The sequence below is a fragment of the Haliotis cracherodii genome, unplaced genomic scaffold (genome assembly GCF_022045235.1).
Source record: "Haliotis cracherodii isolate W230 unplaced genomic scaffold, xgHalCrac1.p SCAF_22, whole genome shotgun sequence".
Lineage (NCBI taxonomy): Eukaryota > Metazoa > Mollusca > Gastropoda > Lepetellida > Haliotidae > Haliotis > Haliotis cracherodii.
In genome coordinates, this window is record NW_027266278.1 from 5352440 (window position 1) to 5373816 (window position 21377).

General features: G+C 40.7%; 1 long non-coding RNA gene across 1 annotated transcript; it reads right to left on the bottom strand.

The window, feature by feature from the left end:
• Positions 1-11895: 11895 nt before the first annotated feature.
• On the bottom strand, positions 11896-15960 carry LOC139471365 (uncharacterized). Its single transcript, XR_011653831.1, has 4 exons — positions 15871-15960; positions 14098-14227; positions 13188-13211; positions 11896-12316 (listed from the first exon to the last, which is right to left on the bottom strand). It is a non-coding gene; the product is annotated as an uncharacterized lncRNA (long non-coding RNA).
• Positions 15961-21377: the final 5417 nt, after the last annotated feature.

Below are 21377 nucleotides of genomic sequence, written 5' to 3' on the forward strand. Positions count from 1 at the left end.
CGATAACCCTGCATATTACCCTGCATTATCAACATATATATGGATCCGGGGTAGAATAGGTCTTTAGCAACCCATGCTTGCCGTAAAAGGCGACTAACGGGATCGGGTGGTCAGGCTCGCTGACTTGGTTGATGCTTGGCATCGATCCCAATTACGTGGATCGATGTTCATGATATTATTCACTGGATTGTTTGGTCCAGACTCGATTATTTAAAGACCGCCGTCATATAGCTGGAATATTGCTGAGTGTGGCGTTAAACAACCAACCAACCAACCAAATCTTTTAAGAACACTGCTTGTGTAAATGTAATTTATATGTGGTCTTCCCCTTCGTAATATTTCCAAAATTGTTTTGAATAAAGTTTTAAATTATCTATATCGTGTTGTCGACTTGTCACGGTGGCGCCGCAATTTCCGTCACGTGCCTTTGTCGTGCCTGGATCCCTTCTCGTCGGTTCGAATCCAAGGTTTCACTTTGTAAGCACCAGTTGCTGACTGGTTTTACCAGTGCTAAACGTGTACGACCAGCATCAGTTCAGGCTTTCCTCCCACATCAAGTCGACAACCCGTGATATCACTGGGATACTCTTCAACACAGCGTTAACCTCCTGAAATGGGTCCTTGACAACAGTGGAGAGTGGTGTAAATTTAAGGAAGCAAATGTTATGTTCAATGTACCAAATTCCTTACCTGAAATATCAGCAAAACATTATCTCCGGAACAAGCAGAGTAGGAAAAACGAATGATAAAATGTGCTACATAAAACATATAATTTGTTATGTATTCACATCTGAACATAAGTTCATCTGTATTACATTGACATTGACATAAGTTCATCTGGATTACATCGACATAGACATAAGTTCATCTGGATTACATCGACATAGACATAAGTTCATCGGGATTACATCGACATAGACATAAGTTCACCTGGATTACATTAACATAAGTTCATCTGGATTACATCGACATAGACATAAGTTCATCTGGATTACATCGACATTGACATAAGTTCATCTGGATTACATCGACATAGACATAAGTTCATCGGGATTACATCGACATAGACATAAGTTCATCGGGATTACATCGACATAGACATAAGTTCATCTGGATTACATCGACATTGACATAAGTTCATCTGGATTACATCGACATAGACATAAGTTCATCGGGATTACATCGACATAGACATAAGTTCATCGGTATTACATTGACATAGGCATAAGTTCATCTGTATTACATCGACATTGACATAAGTTCATCTGGATTACATCGACATAGACATAAGTTCATCGGGATTACATCGACATAGACATAAGTTCATCTGTATTACATTGACATAGACATAAGTTCATCTGGATTACATTGACATTGACATAAGTTCATCGGGATTACATAGACATAGACATAAGTTCATCTGGATTACATTGACATAGGCATAAGTTCATCTGTATTACATTGACATAGACATAAGTTCATCTGGATTACATTGACATTGACATAAGTTCATCGGGATTACATCGACATAGACATAAGTTCATCTGGATTACATCGACATAGGCATAAGTTCACCGGGATTACATCGACATTGACATAAGTTCATCTGGATTACATTGACATAGACATAAGTTCATCGGGATTACATCGACATAGACATAAGTTCATCTGGATTACATCGACATAGGCATAAGTTCACCGGGATTACATTGACATTGACATAAGTTCATCTGGATTACATCGACATAGACATAAGTTCATCTGGATTACATCGACATAGACATAAGTTCATCTGGATTACATTGACATAGACATAAGTTCATCTGGATTACATCGACATAGACATAAGTTCATCTGGATTACATTGACATAGGCATAAGTTCATCTGGATTACATTGACATTGACATAAGTTCATCTGGATTACATCGACATAGACATAAGTTCATCTGGATTACATCGACATAGACATAAGTTCATCTGGATTACATCGACATAGACATAAGTTCATCTGTATTACATTGACATTGACATAAGTTCATCTGGATTACATTGACATAGACATAAGTTCATCTGGATTACACTGACATTGACATAAGTTCATCTGGATTACATTGACATTGACATAAGTTCATCTGGATTACATTGACATTGACATTAGTTCATCTGTATTACATTGACATAGACATAAGTTCATCTGGATTACATCGACATTGACATAAGTTCACCGGGATTACATTGACACTGACATAAGTTCATCTGGATTACATTGACACTGACATAAGTTCATCTGGATTACATTGACATTGACATAAGTTCATCTGGATTACATTGACACTGACATAAGTTCATCTGGATTACATTGACACTGACATAAGTTCATCTGGATTACATTGACATAAGTTCATCTGGATTACATTGACACTGCCATAGGTTCATCTGGATTACATTGACACTGACATAAGTTCATCTGGATTACATTGACACTGACATAAGTTCATCTGGATTACATTGACATAAGTTCATCTGGATTACTTTGACACTGACATAAGTTCATCTGGATTACATTGACACTGACATAAGTTCATCTGGATTACACTGACATAGACATAAGTTCCTTTGTCTTGAAGTGACTGAGGGAAAACGTGTGTGATTGTGGTTCTACGCTTCACGTATTATCCTGGAAAAAACGAGGAGGGCGGTACCGTGAATATGCCCTCCCTACACGGGTGTTATATTGCTGGAAAATTGTTACCTATGGCGTAAAACCTACTCACTCACTCACTCACTCACTCACTTAAGCGAGAGTTCTTTGAGGTTCGGTTAGCCTGGAGCACAATCGATCGATGCATGGCTGATTTCCTTGATCGCGACAGAACGAACACAACATGGATAAATAGGCAGGGGAAAGTTTTCCTGCAAGTGTGTGTGTGTGTGTGTGCGTGTGTGTGTGTGTGTGTGTGTGTGTGTATATATTATATGTGATACGTGAATACAGTTAACGTTCTCCTTGAAGTCATTGTGAAATTCTCATGTGCAATTGGTCGAATGCCGAAAAACAATATTTTTATTGTCTTTTGAGGTTTTACCCCAAAGGACGTGTGTTGTTTGTGTACCCCTATTTTAATTCAGCGATATTTAAATTTTTGTATTATCAACCAATTCTTGCGCAAGGTTTTGATTATTAACGACTGCTGTTGAATTATAAAAATTGCCACCTTAAAAAGCCATTTTCACAGAATGCTTTGCAGAGTATTTAATTGGCTCTCAAACAGGTCATCGTGGCTCTATACGTGGCTCTATACAAGCATCATGTTCATGTAGCAATATGTCGATTGTGGAAGTTTATTTGCATATTCGTGTATGACGTTCATCCCTTCGTGACTTAAACATCTAATGTCCAACATATTAGGTTGAGCTAGAAATGTGGCTCTTCAAAAAAATGTAAAAATATTTATAAATGTTTTATTAATATACTTTTGTTTTGTAATAGTTTTTACTGAAAATCAAAACGCTTTGGCTTAGGATTGTCTCTTATCATTAAGATTTCAAAAGTCAGTGAACTTGTTATTTTCTTTTAACATTTAAACTGGCAAATCTTGTTAGGTATGACAAGATCCTTTTGGCCCCGCAAATCTGCATAATTACAGAAACAAGCGTATAGTCTTGACGACGAAGTCATCTATATCCCCCGCCCATTTTAACACCTTATGGCCCCAAACCAGGAAACTGACCCGACATTTCTCTTAGCCATTGTCAAAATAGCTGCAATGGAAATTTGAGTTACGCTCCGGAAACGAACACCACCCTAATAGAACCTAAGTCCAACTTGTTGCCATTGAAACGTAAAAAATAAAAAATTCTAAAATTCCCAAATATCAAAAGGCACCAGTTCAGCATGAGTCTGATAGACATGCAAAGTTTCGTAGAGAAATATTAAACGGTTTTTGAGTTATGCTCCGGAAACGATATGGGGACGAACACACACACGCACACGCGCACGGACGCACGGAACCCATTTCTATATACCCCGCCAACTTCGTTAGGGCGGGGGATAAAAATAAGAAAGCGTTTTGAATATGGGTTTGAAAGTTATCGTACGTGGTTATGTGTATGACGTTTTTATTTCCAGTGAGTGAGTTTAACTTAAAGTCACATCAGGCAGTATTTCAGCCATGCCGTGACTACAAGTTATACGTTAATAAAACATTAAGAATATATAAAACCTGTGGACAAAGAGCAGTAAAATAACTAGACTATCATATTTATATTTTAAACCTTGTATGGAGCCAAGCAAGATGGCACAATACAAAACAATACACAATATAAAAACGGACTTTGGATCACCAGCAACCAAAGCAAGCCATCAATCTACAGACCAGGGGGACCCGTGAAGATTCCGGGGTAGAATAGGTCTTCAGCAACCCATGCGTGCCGTAAAAGGTGACTAACGGGATCGGGTGGTCAGGCTCGCTGACTTGGTTGATGCCTGTCATCGATATCCCAGTTGCGTGGATCGATGTTCATGATGTCAATCACTGGATTGTCTGGTCCAGACTCGATTATTTACAGACCGCCATCATATAGCTGTAATATTGCTGAGTGCGGCGTTAAACGATAAACCAACCAACCAACCAACAGACCATGGGGTCTTACGGTATCTCCGCCACACTCATGGTACCCCATCAGGATTTACACCATCCCTCTAGCTACCGGCGATTGTCATCAAGTTTATCCAAAATTACAACAAACAGTGATTCTACGACTACAATAGTAGTAGGTGAGGTGAGATGGGGTTTAACGTCGCGTCCAAGATTATTGCACTTATATAGCGACGTGCATGCACGTGTATGTGTGTGTGTGGCTGCTTGTACTAGTCCGGACTGACGCCGATTTATAGTGCTAGCTCACTGAGATACCATGCCGCAGTTTAACACGAATACCCCACTCAGACACAGTATACTGACTCCGAGCCGACCAGTCATTTTACGCTACTTCAGCCCCCTTTGAAGACACAACGACGAACAATCTCACTTACAAATTTGACTGACTGATTGACTGACTGACTGACATTGAATATTGTTTTCACTTTATGTTCTTTATATATACCACTTTCGCATTCTCTTCGACAATCTGATCTACGGACTCTGTATAATCAGCTCCTGAGCACCGAGTTATCATGGGAGATATAGATGGCCATAGTGAGAGACTGAGTATGGTTTGACGCCGCTTTTAGCAATATTCCAGTAATAGAAATGGGCCTCACACATTGTACCCATGTCGGGAATCGAACCCGGGTCTTCGGCGTGACGAGCGAACGCTTTAACCACTAGGCTTCCCGACCGCCCCTACAAATTAGACAGTTAATAAGAGTAAGAATATGGTCACTTCCCTGAGGTTATCGTGGACTGTCGATTCAAGTTCAAACAGGAAATTAGAATCTACAACTGATAAGTCTAGACAAGAGTAAGTAAGAACCATTAAAAATGCATAAATCGTTATTTAAGAAAAAATATTCAAGTAATTTTCCTTTTGTATTGGTTTCATTACCACTGCAAAGAGGGCTATGGGTACAATGTGTGAAGCCAATTTCTGGTGTCCCCCGCCGTGATATTGCTGGAATATTGCTAAAAGCGGCGTAAAACTATACTCACTCTCTCACAATGCCATCTATATCTCCCATGATAACTGGTGCTCCGGAGCTGATCATACAGTGCCTATAGAAAGGGTTACCAGACTCCCGTCCTCCACAGACCCAGGGCTGCCACCCACGGCAAACAGGTTTCCCAAAACCGGCCGATTTTTCCGACCAGCAATGTGGTGCTGAGGTTACATTCTACCCTGGGTTCTCACTGGGAGATATTATTTCTGAACATAATGTTACAGCTAGAATAAATGTGTGAAAATAGCGTATTTTAGAGGTTTTGTGCAGCGTTGTTCAATTGTTTACAAAATATTTGTTGCTTTATTCAATTGTTGGGAGCAAATAAATTTAACGAAGCATATAAAAAAGTTTACCTGGGTGATGTCTGTCATTAAAGTTCGAGATATCTGAAATTAGTGAAATAAAAAAACATATTAATCAATTGATGAAATATGTGCATCTAATTAAAACTTTCACAAAGGGTAAATCATGTATACTTACACATTTCGTTTTCATGTTAGTTTATCATAGTTAACACATTATGGTATCAGGAGCCAGTTTTCAGAAATGATGCCTAAATAACACATGAATAGACCCACGAAGGTCCGGGGTAGGAAAGGTCTTCAGCAACCCATGCTTGCCGTAAAAAGCGACTATGCTTGTCGTAAGAGGCGACTAACGGGATCGGGTGATCAGGCTCGCTGACTTGGTTGATGCGTGTCATCGATCCCAATTGCGTGGACCGATGCTCATGATGTCAATCACTGGATTGTCATGATTATTTACAGACCGCCGTCATATAGCTCATATAGAGTGCGGCGTTAAACAACAAACAACCATAACACAAAACTGAATTAAGCAAATGTCAACAAAGATACATTATCCGTCCTCCGTCTGGTGTTTTGTTGCCGTCATCCATACAAAATTAATACCAAACATGAATTGCAATTTATTTTTGTAGAAAGAAAGAGGTACAGCAGAAAGTTGGCGAAAAGATTGGGAAATCGCAAAAACACAACCGCTAGGGGGCCTGGCGCAATAACACACCAATATGACACGCGCTTGCAACTCCACTTGTTGGGCTATAAAACGTTGGGTTTGGGTTGGATTACGTGAAAGAACCATCAAGGCCACCTCTACAACTACGGCAATACCGGGAATGCGTAGGATACAAGCCCAGATGGTGTGGAACCATTTACGCGCTGAAGCTATTCGTGCCAGATCCCCAGTTCGAGGTGTCATTTTGACGCACCTGCATCGTCGGTTGCGACGTCTGTGGCGTCAAGGTTACAGACTATGACCACAATTACAATGGAGACAAGTTTGGTTAACTGCTTCGTCGTGCGGTTGGTAGACGTCGTGTGTACAGGCGACGCGGGGAACGTTATGCACGAAACTGCATACAGGAAGTGGACAGAACTGGTGGTGGTAGTGTGATGATGTGGACATCAACCTCCTACACTGGTAGAACATCTTTGTGCATGTTCTGGGGATGTTAACGGCACAACGTTATACGGATGAGATTCTTAGGTCACGCGTCCTTCCCTTGATGCAACAAGCGAACGTCATTATCCAACAAGACAACGCCCACACGGCAAGACTGACAACAGGCTTTTTCACGAATTAAAACATCCAGGTCCTGCCATGGCCCACCAGACTTAAGCCCAGTCAAACATTTATAGGGTGCACTGAAACAACCACAGAACCTACAACAGTTGGCACATGCGCTGCAGGCCGAGTTGGTGAACATTAATCAGGCCACAATTCGGGATCCGATTGCTCCTATGGGACGACGATGCCAGTCAGTTTTTGGATTCCAATTGTGGCCATACAAGATATTGAGAACAGACACCTTGACAATCTTCTGTTCCGTGTGCTATATTGATCCAGGGTCAATGAAAATGATGTGTGCCATTTTGAACAATCGATTACTATCTGTTTATTATCTACAAATGTATAATTATGATATATTTGCGTTTCTTTATTTGCAGAGTATATCAATACCTTGCCGATCCGCAAACAGCGTGACTCCGTCCCTTTCTAGCCCCAGATTAGGAAATGGCGTGATTCCGTCCCTTTCTAGCCCCAGATTAGGAAACAGCGTGACTCCGTCCCTTTCTAGCCCAGATTAGGAAACGGCGTGATTCCGTCCCTTTCTAGCCCCAGATTAGTAAAAGGGCGTGACTCCGTCCCTTTCTAACCCCAGATTAGGAAAGGGCGTGATTCCGTCCCTTTCTAGCCCCAGACTAGGAAAGGGCGTGATTCCCTCCCTTTGTAGCCCCAGATTAGGAAAGGGTGTGATTCCGTCCCCTTCTAGTCCCAGATTAGGAAAGGGCGTGACCCCCTCCTTCCCTAGCCCCAGATTAGGAAAGAGCGTGATTCCGTCCCTTTCTAGCCCCAGATTAGGAAAGAGCTTGATTCAGTCCCTTTCTAGCCCCAGATTAGGAAAGGGTGTGATTCCGTCCCTTTCTAGCCCCAGACTAGGAAAGAGCGTGATTCCGTCCCTTTGTAGCCCCAGATTAAGAAGGCGTGATTCCGTCCCTTCCTAACCCTAGGTTAGGAAAAGGCGTGATTCCGTCCCTTTCTAGCCCCAGATTAGGAAAGAGCGTGATTCCGCCCCTTTCTAGCCCCAGATTAGGAAAGGGCGTGATTCCGTCCCTTTCTAGCCCCAGATTAGGAAACAGCGTGATTCCGTCCCTTTCTAGCCCAGATTAGGAAACGGCGTGATTCCGTCCCTTTCTAGCCCCAGATTAGGAAAGGGCGTGACTCCGTCCCTTTCTAGCCCCAGACTAGGAAAGAGCGTGATTCCGTCCCTTTGTAGCCCCAGATTAAGAAGGCGTGATTCCGTCCCTTCCTAACCCTAGGTTAGGAAAAGGCGTGATTCCGTCCCTTTCTAGCCCCAGATTAGGAAAGAGCGTGATTCCGCCCCTTTCTAGCCCCAGATTAGGAAAGGGCGCGATTCCGTCCCTTTCTAGCCCCAGATTAGGAAACAGCGTGATTCCGTCCCTTTCTAGCCCCAGATTAGGAAACGGCGTGATTCCGTCCCTTTCTAGCCCCAGATTAGGAAAGGGCGTGACTCCGTCCCTTTCTAACCCCAGATTAGGAAAGGGCGTGATTCCTTCCCTTTCTAGCCCCAGATTAGGAAAGGGCGTAACTCCGTCCCTTTCTAGCCCCAGATTAGGAAAGGACGTGATTCCGTCCCTTTCTAGCTCCAGATTAGGAAACGGCATGATTCCGTTTCTTCGTCGCCTAGATTGAGCAAATGGCGACACTTCGTTTCCCCCAAGCCGCGAATCCGCGACCTGCTCCGACATGTCATCCAACATATCTGCATAATTCCAGAAATAAGAAAAACCTTTTGAATGGGTTTGAAAAATATTGTATCGATGACGTTATTATATATTATTATATCGAATTGCCGCGCCTTAGACGACTGGGCCACCCGTGTCTCTATTAACTAATTGATGAAACAGATGTATCTAGTCACAACTTTGACAAAGGACAAATTGGCCCAGTCGTCTCAGGCGCCGCGATTCGCTGTGCAGAGTTTCGTCTCTTGGACACGCCGGAAACCTATGATTGTGGGTTCGAATCCCTCTTCGCCCCGATTATCTTTCAAGGTTTGTCAGCACCATACCCTTGCTCGTGGGTTTCACCGAAAAGGTAAACGTCTGACGTTAAACCCAACTCACTCACTCACCCACTTACTCATGTTATCATGTTAGGCTGTCAAACACACCAGACTATAAGAATGGGAATTACGGCTTACAGAACTGATAATACAATGTTAAATGAAGCAAACGTCAACAAAGGTAAATTTATCCATTATCCATCTGATGTTTTGAACGTCAATAACTTCATCTACAGCATAAATACCTAGCGGCTCCGCGTCCGGCATCCATTGGGCCGATCCTCACCACGGAGACGCGACCGGCACCGAGATGAAGTCGCCAATAGCACACAGCGCCAATGCAACTATCATCATCCCCGCGACGTTGCGACGTTGAGATTTCTAAACAAATATGTTTTTTTTAATTGTGAAGTTAAAGGTTATACATAAGAAGTAATATTTATTGAAATAATAAAAACAGGTACCAGAAGTTTCTTCACAAAAACAATTCTCACTGCATGAACATTAATTTAACACCAATACAAGAATAAGAGGCCCAAAATATCACGTTCATATTGATTGTCATGGCAGCCCAAAACATCAACGTCTATTAACTAGTCAAAAGTTATTAATTGTAAACAAACGAACGTTAAGCTAGTGAATTATTAGTCACTTCAAGTACAGTATACCTTGATTAATGTAACAAAATATACAAGGTGAGGTGAAATGGGGTTTAACGTCGCGTCCAAGATTATTGCACTTATATAGCGACGTGCATGCACGTGTGTGTGTGTGTGTGTGTGTGTGTGTGGCTGCTTGTACTAGTTCGGACTGATGCCGATTTAGAGTGCTAGCACACTGAGATACCATGCCGCAGTTTAACATGAATACCCCACTCAGACACAGTATACTGACCCCGAGCCGACTAGTCCTGGTTTTACCCCCTTATGCCGAGCGCCAGACAGGGTAACAACAAGCGTCATCTTTTGGTATGACGCGGCCGGGGATCGAACCCCGGGCATTCCGCTCTCCGGGCGGACGCTCTACCACTAGACCACTAGATAACTTTGACGCGATGCATCAACGTGGAATCCAAATCAAAATGTTTAATCAACACAGGCATGTTTAAAACAATATGAACATTATTTGTTTCAATTAATTCCCCGTTTTAAACTTACACCATGTTTTTGATGCGAATACCGCCCTTACAAACTGAATTTGACCTCGTAAATCAGTGCAGTAGCCTATTCAGGCAAGAACTAAGTAAAGCTGCATTATTACCGTACACTTTCTAACAAATGTTATCCATTTCAGGGTTTAAATAACAATTAACAACATTATTGGAATTATAACATCTTGTAGTACGAGTGTACATGTACTTTCTATCTAATTACTCATAAATTAAGTCCCATAGACTTTTTAGAAAGCTATTACCACTGGATCTCTGGGATGTAATCGTGTGCATGTGTACGCACGCAGAGTTATGTCCCAAGAGCATGCCAGAAACCTATGATTGTAGGTTCGAATCCCCGTTCGATTATGTTTCTAGGTTTGTCAGCACCATACCCGTGCTCGTGGGTTTCACCGAAGTGGTAAACGTCTGAGACCTGCATCACTTCGGGCTTTCCTCCAACATTAAGCTGACACGCCGTGATATAACTGTAATACTGTTAAAAGCGGCGTTAAACCTGACTCACTCATATTCTTATCGGATTCCGCTGGTGGTGACTAGATGTAACCACAGAAATCACACCAGCTTATCCTGGATGAGATAAACCAGTGATTCAAAGCATGAGCAACGTCCCATGCCAGCGGCAGGTCGACACACAAATCGTGTGTCAACAAGGTCAGAACTTCTATGCGAGTCGATACCAAACACGTTTCTGTCTCTCTCATTACTAGGGTAAGTTATGACAGTTAAAATGGATAGGAAAGTTTATATAGATCACTTGATAAGAAATTAACCTTGCCAGTTGGATTGCCTTGATTATTGTCCACTAACAAAAAATGTAGCCACGCTAGACCTACTCTGATCCTGATTCACTGGGATGCTTTGAGCAGGAATCAACTTCGGTGTAAAACTGCAAATTAATATCTATCGCTATCACTACGAACCTTACTTGTCAAAAAATGAATAACAGATTTTAGAAAATTGAAAATATAAGAATATAAATCTGCTCAACAACTAACGTAAACCGATCTCTCTAATTAAACTCACCGTCTGATGTTCACCAGCAGGATGAGACGTCGATGCTGTTATTCAAGTAGACGTGTCCGTCTCACAAATGAAGTCGTAGTTTCCAAGACGAGGCTACAAATGAGCTCGTATTTTTCCAGACAAGACTATCATGTCAGATACCTACTTCTCATGGCCAACGTGAATGTGTAATATTATCCTCAAGAGCGTCATACTTGTTATTCTTCGTCGAAGTGGTGTGGACACTCTATACTGCTTAAGACACCGCCAGGGATAATGTTTCATAACTTTCCTTGCATGTTTCCTTATCGCCTGTGCCAATTCCTTGGGGCGCGTGGTGATATTGCAAGCGGTGTCTGTGCTGTACAGCTTCTCCATTGGTTTTGATAACAATAAATCACACAACATTTATGTTTGAATAAAACAATTCTTTATTTGCGGTCACCACTGAACATCATCATCTCTACATCGGCATAATCTGCATTTTTTAAGATGAAAACTGCATTTATTGATAAAAAAAAAGTTCGTCATAGAATATGCATAGGTATTGTTTTATTGATGTTAACTACGGATCCAATGACATGAATCCTTTGAGTGAGTGAGGGAGTATGGTTCTACATCGTTTAATGCATGATCCTAGGAAAAACGCGGGTGTGGCTACCAAACAATTACATTCCCTATAAAGGGTATTTTGTCACTAACGTCATAAACCGCTACTCACTCACTCACTCACTCGTGTGTAGTTATCGTCTCGCCATATTTAGTGACTTTCTGATATCAAGGAACAAACTCGATCGATGCATGGCCGATTTCTTTGTCGGCGACAGAATGCACACCTCATCGACAGCAGGAGAGAACTTAAGGGGCCTGTAAAATAAGATGTTTAATTATATGGTGAATGAGTGTCCACACAAGTATACAGTTTAAGTTTTACGTTAGAGGAAAACACGGGCACAATGCGATATTTGTGTGATGAAGATCAGACTTTTCGTCAGCCGCTGAAGATCACTTCATCAAGCTATCACTTCAAAAGGTTTAAGATTCGTAACGACATCCACACGTCTTCATGATTAAGGGTCTGTGGAACGTTCGTGAGCCATTAATTTGATCTTTAAGGTCAAACCGATTGTCAGCTCACCTAGTATGAAAGCGTTAAATTTTCAACATTTTAACAAGGTTAAGATTGAACATACTTGGTCCAAATCATAATGAAAATATGTTTGCACATTGGTCGCCTCTATTCTACCATATGAATTGGATGTGCAGCGAGTATTAACTTGGTATCCGATTTGTTTGTTTGTTGTTTAACGCCACACTCAGCAATATTCCAGCTATATGACGGCGGTCTGTAAATATTCTAGTCTGGACCAGACAATCCAGTGAGTGACACCATGAGCATCGATCCACGCAATTGGGATCGATGACATGCATCAACCAAGTCAGCGAGTCTGACCACCCGATCCCGTTAGTAGCCTCTTACGACAAGTATGGTTGCCTTTTACGGCAAGCAAAGGTTGCTGAAGACCTATTCTACCCTGTACCTTTACGGGTACCTTTAGTTTGGTATCCGAAATAGAATCAGTTCAGATTTTGAATCTTTTGACATGTATCCTCCACTCTGACGTGTCACCTTCATCTGTTAAGGATAAGGTAGGATGTTTGGACCACTGAAAATTCACAGAATTTAAAGTCTATATGGGATATCTATCATAAATATATAGCTGATAAAACACATTACCTGTTCTACCTCTGACTGAGGGGTCTGAAATACCGAAAACAAAGGCATCAACAAATTGACAAAAAAGATGCATTTAATCAATATGGATAAATGATGTATATTCCAAAAAAAACATTCCATCATCAGCAATTTACAGATATGATAAACAAAATGAAGGATTAACTTTAAGCAAATGTAGGTCTATCATTACATGTTGCCTTAGTATTTGCCTCAGATTTCACATCTTCCACATGCTAGGGTGTTAACTGACTATAAAAGTCCAGTTTTATCCCTTGCCGAATTAGGCTGGAATATTGGAGTTACTTTGGAGTACTTTGGCTTGACTAACGAGTTTATACATCTTCCAATGAAAATTGACAACCGGTTCGTGAGCTGGCGTTAAGATTTCGGTCGATTACAGGATTTTCAAAGCATGTGTACCGTTATCTTAACGTCAACAGACATCTTCCAAATCATTTCATGTTTTTAATCAAGGTGCTCACATGATTTGATACACTTTGCGAAGTAAGACCCGTTATATTACAATATAGATCCCGATTATTGGTCAGGGCGTTATGACCGGGGGCCACGATTTTGTTTGAAGCCAATGCATGTGATATGAGAGATGGAATCTGATTGGTCAATAGGAGGGACTTAGAAGGGACATAACTCGTAATAGTCACTGATGGCGCTTCGATCGAGCCCAGAAATTCCGGTCTAGTTCTGCAAAGGTGGAAACTGGACTTTTACAGTCAGTTAACTCCCTTGCCCCATGAAGATGCATATTTCACAACTCACATAATAATTGTCCACTGAGTGTGTCTCAGAATACTAAAGGATTCTAAGGCATTAAGTTGACGGAGAAAGAGGATGACTTTACCATTGCCTCATGCTGCCTGATCGTCTGTAACTTTATCTACAGTATAAATACCTTGCTTCGGAATACCAGCCATCACTCTGTTGCTTCCAAAGCCCGGGATAAAGTCACCAATGACACACAGAATCAAGGCAACAGACAGCACGTGCCTCTTCATCATTCTGGCTGTGTTCTCTGGAGATTTCTAAATGAAATGTTTTTGGAGTAAAGTTACATACAAAATATAGTGCACAAGGCCATGTAGCTCATCAGAACTATTCTGGAATATTGTAAAATCTGTAAAGTGAAAGCAAAAATATGCTTTCAGATGTCCTCATGTTTGTTTATTTGTTTGTTGTTTAACGCCGCACTCAGCAATATTCCAGCTATATGACGGCGGTCTGTATATAATCGAGTCTGGACCAGACATTCCAGTGATTAACATCATAAGCATCGATCCACGCAATTGGAACACGATGACATGCATCAACCAGGTCAGCAAGCCTGACCACCCGATCCCGTTTGTCGCCTCTTACGACATTCATAGTCGCCTTTTACGGCAAGCAAGGGTTCCTGAAGACCTATTCTAACCCGGGTCTTCACGAGTCTGTCCTCATCTAAATTACATGATGCATAGGAATCGTTCAGAGAAGATGGACAAAATCACATGTTCAGCATGTTTGTTTTGCTGCAACAGCAATACACGGGGTATGCCAAATATCACAACATGTAACTTGTTCAATTTGAGCAACGATCTATGCCATTTCAGAAAGTTAAATACAGTCACCGAGTCTAAACACCAATCCATTTCCGTAGGCTAATACCCCAAGCATCATATAAAGGGAGCCTATTTTGATGTGTATCTCAAATACCATAATTCGACTTGAAATGAATCATAGTTGGTGATATATGACTATTTTAGTTAATGCTTTGTTTCCATGAGCGAAGTAACGTGATCCTTTACGTGATCGTTGATGACTCTTCGAACTGATCCATCATAAACTCTTACTGGTGTGATGCTAAATGTTTGTATTCACGTAAAGGGACCACTGGCCCATTATGCATGTATATATCATTAATTGTACGTAATTAATTATACTTGAACAGAACGCTGTATGCACACACGCTGAATGGATATTATATTCATACATGACACAACAGAAGTTGATTATACCTTATGGTTATATATAACAGGATTATTTTGAAGAAAATTATTTCGTTTCATAGCAAAGTTACAAATTATACAAACTTATTAATAATGCTTATTCTGTTACAGAAATACTCTGTATGGGGTAGATATGTAATAATATCGACAGATCGCACACTAGAGAAAGAACACAGGCGTAACATAGGCCTTGATATTCGATAATATCTGCCATTTTCTATCACAAGTTAGTGTCTGGATGAGCAAGATCTGACAACATTCAGTTTAAATGTTTCTACATCGATATACATGATTATGATAGTGGATGAACAAGCACAAGATTGTGGAAAACATATATAGACGACATCTCACTCACTCACTCACTCATTCACTCACTCACTCACCTTATTTTCAGGGATCAGGATCAAATTACTGTTATTAACGCATTGAAACGAACTAATGTCAACAGGTCTTGATTATTTTCCACTTACAAAAAATGTAGCCACGCTAGACCTACTCTGATCCTGATTCACTGGGATGCTTTGAGCAGGAATCAACATCGGTGCAACTGCAAATTAATATCTATCGCTATCACTACGAACCTTACTTGTCAAAAAATGAATAAATGATTTCAGTAAATTGAAAATATAGAATATAAATCTGCTAAACAACTAACGTAAACCGATCTCTCTAATTAAACTCACCGTCTGATGTTCACCAGCAGAAGGAGAACGTCAATGTTGTTATTTAAGTAGACGTGTCCGTCTCACAAATGAAGTCGTAGTTTCCAAGACGAGGCTACAAATGAGCTCGTATTTTCCCAGACAAGACTATCATGTCAGATACCAACTTGTCATGGCCAACGTGAATGTGTAATATTATCCTCAAGAGCGTCATACTTGTTATTCTTCGTCGAAGTGGTGTGGACACTCTATACTGCTTAAGACACCGCCAGGGATAATGTTTCATAACTTTCCTTGCATGTTTCCTTATCGCTTGTGCTAACTGGGGAATATCATTGCAGGCTGCATTTAAAGCCGTACATGCATGTAATCAACAGCTGTTTTTGATAACTGTAATAACATATCACATGCAGAGGAACTAGTTATTGGTCAGTAAATAATAATATATACCCCCTATATGCACGTAGAGAAAAGGAGTGTCACTCGCCATCTTGTCGGTGTCGGAATCGTACATAGAATAGGGGGAGTAGTTTAAGCCTGATATTAAAGAATTGTACATAGAATAGGGTGGAAAGTTTGGGCCTGATATTAAAGAATCGGATGTAGAACAGGGGGAGTAGTTTGAGCCTGATATTAAAGAATCGTACATAGAATAGGGGGAAAAGTTTGGGCCTGATATTAAAGAATCGGATGTAGAACAGGGGGAGTAGTTTGAGCCTGATATTAAAGAATCGTACATAGAATAGGGGGAAAAGTTTGGGCCTGATATTAAAGACGTCTTATAGCATTGAGGGAAATACACTTCCAGTTTCAGCAACGTTAGGACTACAATCTGCTACCGTATCCAGGATTTTATCATTTGGATAACTGGAATAAGATGTGGTTGTGAATGAGTGAGTGATTTTTATTTTATGCCGCTTTTAGCAATTTTCGAACAATATGACGGCGGGGGACACCAGAAATGGGCTTCACACATTGTACCCATGTCGAGAATCGAACCTTGGTCTTCGACGTGACGAGCGAACACTTTAACCACTAGGCTACCCCACCGCCCGAGAAGGTAACCTGGGGCGACCGTGTAGGCGCTTATTTTGCACACTGGATCTACTCTGTTCCTGGCTCCATGTTGATCCTTCGAGGGGCAATAAACATCGGTGGAAACGAGCACATTAATATCTCTCGCTGACCCGTGAAGATTTGTAAATTTGTAAAGTATACACATATCTCAAAAGTACAGAACCATTCATATTCGTTATGAGAGACATAGAATAGGTCTTCAGCAACCCATGCTGGCCGTAAAAGGCGACTATCCTTGTCATAAGAGGCGACCAACGGGATCGGGTGGTCAGGCTCGCTGACTTGGTTGATACATGTCATCGATCCCAATTGCGTGGACCGATGCTCATGATATTAATCACTGGATTGTCTGTTCCAGAATCGATTATTTACAGACTGCAGTCATATAAGCTGGAATATTGCTGAATGCGGCGTTAAACAACAAACCAACCAACCATTAATTACCATCTGGTTCTTATTATTATACATATTATGAATGTGTAACGAGTTTTTTCCACCTGAATGAAAACACTATAGCTTATCATTTCAAAACAAAATAGTGAAGTAGACCAATTATTACATTAATTTGAGAAAGTTTGATGAAATTGGAGCTCATTGGCTAACGGTTGTTTATATCCTGAGATATGTATAGTGTCGTTGTTTGACAATCTCATCTTGGTCTTGTTTTCAAGGTTGTTTTTAACAAAAAGTTAATGACCAGTAATGTTACTGCCCTTTGGTGAAAACAACTGTATTACTTTGTCTAGTCACAATATGGCTGGAATATTGCTGATGTGACTATAACTCACCCACTCACTCACTCACTCACTCACTCAATATTGTGTTATATAATTTCAGCGAAATTGGATGTGAACCGATTGGCTGATCGTACAACTCACCTTTATTTACATCGATCAGGATCAAATTACTGTTATTGACGCATTTAAACGAACTAATGTCGAAAGGTCTATCTGATAAAACACACCGTTTGATGTTCACCAGAAGAAGGAGAACATCAGATGTTGTTATACAAGTAGTATACAAGACTCACATAGAAGTCCTATTTTCCAAGACGAGGCTAGCAGGTCAGATACCAGCTTCTCGTGGCCAACTAATGGGGTGGGTACCCGGGTAGTAAATTTGGACTCGTCCCAGCCCCACACGCTAGACCTACTCTGACCCTGATTCACTGGGATGCTTTGAGCAAGAATCAACATCGGTGCAAAACTGCAAAATAATATCTATTGCTATCACTAAAAACCTTACTTGTCAAAAAATGAATAAATGATTTCAGTAAATTGAAAATATAGAATATAAATCTGCTAAAAAACTAACGTAAACCGATCTCTCTAATTAAACTCACCGTCTGATGTTCACCAGCAGGATGAGAACGTCGATGTTGTTATTCAAGAACGTGTCCGTCTCACAAATGAAGTCGTAGTTTCCAAGACGAGGCTACAAATGAGCTCGTATTTTGCCAGACGGGGCTATCATGTCAGATACCAACTTGTCATGGCCAACGTGAATGTGTTATATTATCCTCAGAGCGCCATGCTTGTTATTCTTCGTCGAAGTGGTGTGGACACTCTATACTGCTTAAGACACCGCCAGGGATAATGTTTCATAACTTTCCTTGCATGTTTCCTTATCGCTAATTCCTTAGAGCACGTGTTGATATTGCAAGCGGTGTCTAAAGCTTGTATGTGCTGTAAAGCTTCTCCATTGGTTTTGATAACAATAAATCAGACAACATTTCTGTTTGAATAAAACAATTCTTTATTTGCGGTTACCATTGAACATCATCATCTCTACATCAGCATTATCTGCATTGCATTTTTGATGAAAACTGCATTTTTTATTTCATAATGCCAAAATAAAACAAAAGTTCGTCATAGAATATACATTAGTATCGTTTTATTGATGTTAACTACGGATCCAATGACATGAATCCTTTGAGTGAGTGAGAGAGTATGGTTACGGCGGTCTATAAATAATCGAGTCTGGAGCACACATCATGAATTGATATCATGAGCATCGATCCACGCAATTGGGGGACACAATGACATGCATCAAATTAGTCATCGTTTAATGCATGATCCTTTGAAAAACGCGGTGTGGCTACCAAAAAAATACATTCCTATACATGGTATATTGCTGGAATATTGTCACTAACTGCATTCTTTATTTCATAATGCCAAAATTATTCCTCGGGATAAAACAAAAGTTCGTCATAGAATATACATTAGTATCGTTTTATTGATGTTAATTACGGATCCAATGACATGAATCCTTTGAGTGAGTGAGTATGGTTCTACATCATTTAATGCATGATCCTTGGAAAAACGCCGGCGTGGTTACCGAATAATTACATTCCTATACATGGTATATTGCTGGAATATTGTCACTAACGTCATAAACCGCGACTCACTCACTCACTCGTGTGTAGTTATCGTCTCGCCATATTTAGTGACTTTCTGATATCAAGGAACAAACTCGATCGATGCATGACTGAATTCTTTGTCGGCGACAGAAGGCACACCTCATCGACAGCAGGAGAGAACCAAAGTGACCTGCAAAATAATTTGTTTAATTATATGGTGAATGAGTGTTCACACTAGTATACAGTTTAAGTTTTACGTTAGAGGAAAACACGGGCACAATGCGATATTTGTGTGATGAAGATCAGACTTTTCGTCAGCCGCTGAAGATCACTTCATCAAGCTATCACTTCAAAAGGTTTAAAATTCGTAACATCCACACGTCTTCATGATTAAGGGTCTGTGGAACGTTCATGAGCCATGAATTTGTTCTTTAAGGTCAGATCGATTGTCAGCTAACCTAATATGAAAGCGTTAAATTTTCAACATTTTAACGAGGTTGAAACTGAACATACTTGGTCCCAATCATAATGAAAATATGTTTGCACATTGCTCCGATTTTACAGACCACACCGGCTCTATTATACCATGTGAAATTGGATGTGCAGCGAGTTTTAATTTTGTATTCGATTTGTTTGTTTGTTTTACGTCGCACTCAGCAATATTCCAGCTATATGAAGGTGGTCTGTAAATAATCGAGTCTGGACCAGACAGTCCAGTGATAGACATCATCAGAACCGACACACGCAATTTGGACACACTGACATGCATCAACCAAGTCAGCAAGTCTGACCACCCGATCCCGTTAGTCACCTCTTACGACAAGAATAGTCGCCTCTTACGACAATAATGGGTTGCTGAAGAACTATTCTACCCCGAGCGTCACTGGTACTTTTAGTTTGGTATCCGAAATAGAATCAGTTACAGTTTTTGAATCTTTTGACATGTATTTTCCACTCTGACGGGTCACCTTCATCTGTTAAGGAGAAGGTAGGATGTTTGGATCACTGAAAATTCACAAATATAAAAGTCTATTTGGGATATCTATCATAAATATATAGCTGATAAAACACATTACCTGCAATTTTGTCTGTGTCTGAAATACCTAAAACAAAGGCATTAACAAATTGATAAAATAGATGCATTTAATTGAAATGGATAAATGATGTATACTCCAAAAAAACCCATCCAATCATCAGCAATTTACAGAAATGATAAACAAAATGAAGGATTAACTTTAAGCAAATGTAGGTCCATCATCACATGTTGCCTTAGTATTTGCCTCAGATTTCACATCTTCCTGAGGCTAGGGTGTTAACTGACTATAAAAGTCCAGTTTTAACCCTGGCCGAATTAGGCGGGAATGTATTGGAGTTGTACTTTGGCTGCACTAACGAGCTTATTCATCGTCCAACCAACATCGCGTAACGAAACGGACATCCGGTTCGTGAACTGGCGTTAAGATTTCGGTCGATTACAGGATTTGCAAAGCATGTGTACCGTCAACTTAACGTCAACAGATATCTTCCGAATTGTTTCATGTTTTTAATCAAGGTGCTCATATGATTTGATACACTTTGCGAAGTAAGACCCGTTATATTACAATATAGATCCCGATTATCGGTCAGGGCGTCTTGACAGGGCGCCGCCATTTTGTTTGAAGCAAATGCATGTGATATGAGAGGTGAAATCTGATTGGTCAATAGGAGGGACATAACCCGCAATAGTCACTGATGGCGGTACGATCGAGCCCAGAAATTCCAGTCTAGTTCTGCAAGGGTGGAAACAGGACTTTTACAGTCAGATAACTCCCTTGCCTTAGGAAGATGCAGATGTCACAACTCGTATACTAATTGTCCACTGAGTGTGTCCCAGAGTATTAAAGGATTCTAAGGCATTAAGTTGACCGAGGAAGAGGATGACCTTCCTATCGTCCCATGCTGCCTGATCGTCTGTAACTTCATCTACAGTATAAATACCTTGCTTCGGAATAACAGCCATCACTCTGTGGCTTCCGAAGCCCGGGATAAAGTCACCAATGACACACAGAGCCACGGCAACAGACAGCACGTGCCTCTTCATCATTCTGGCTGT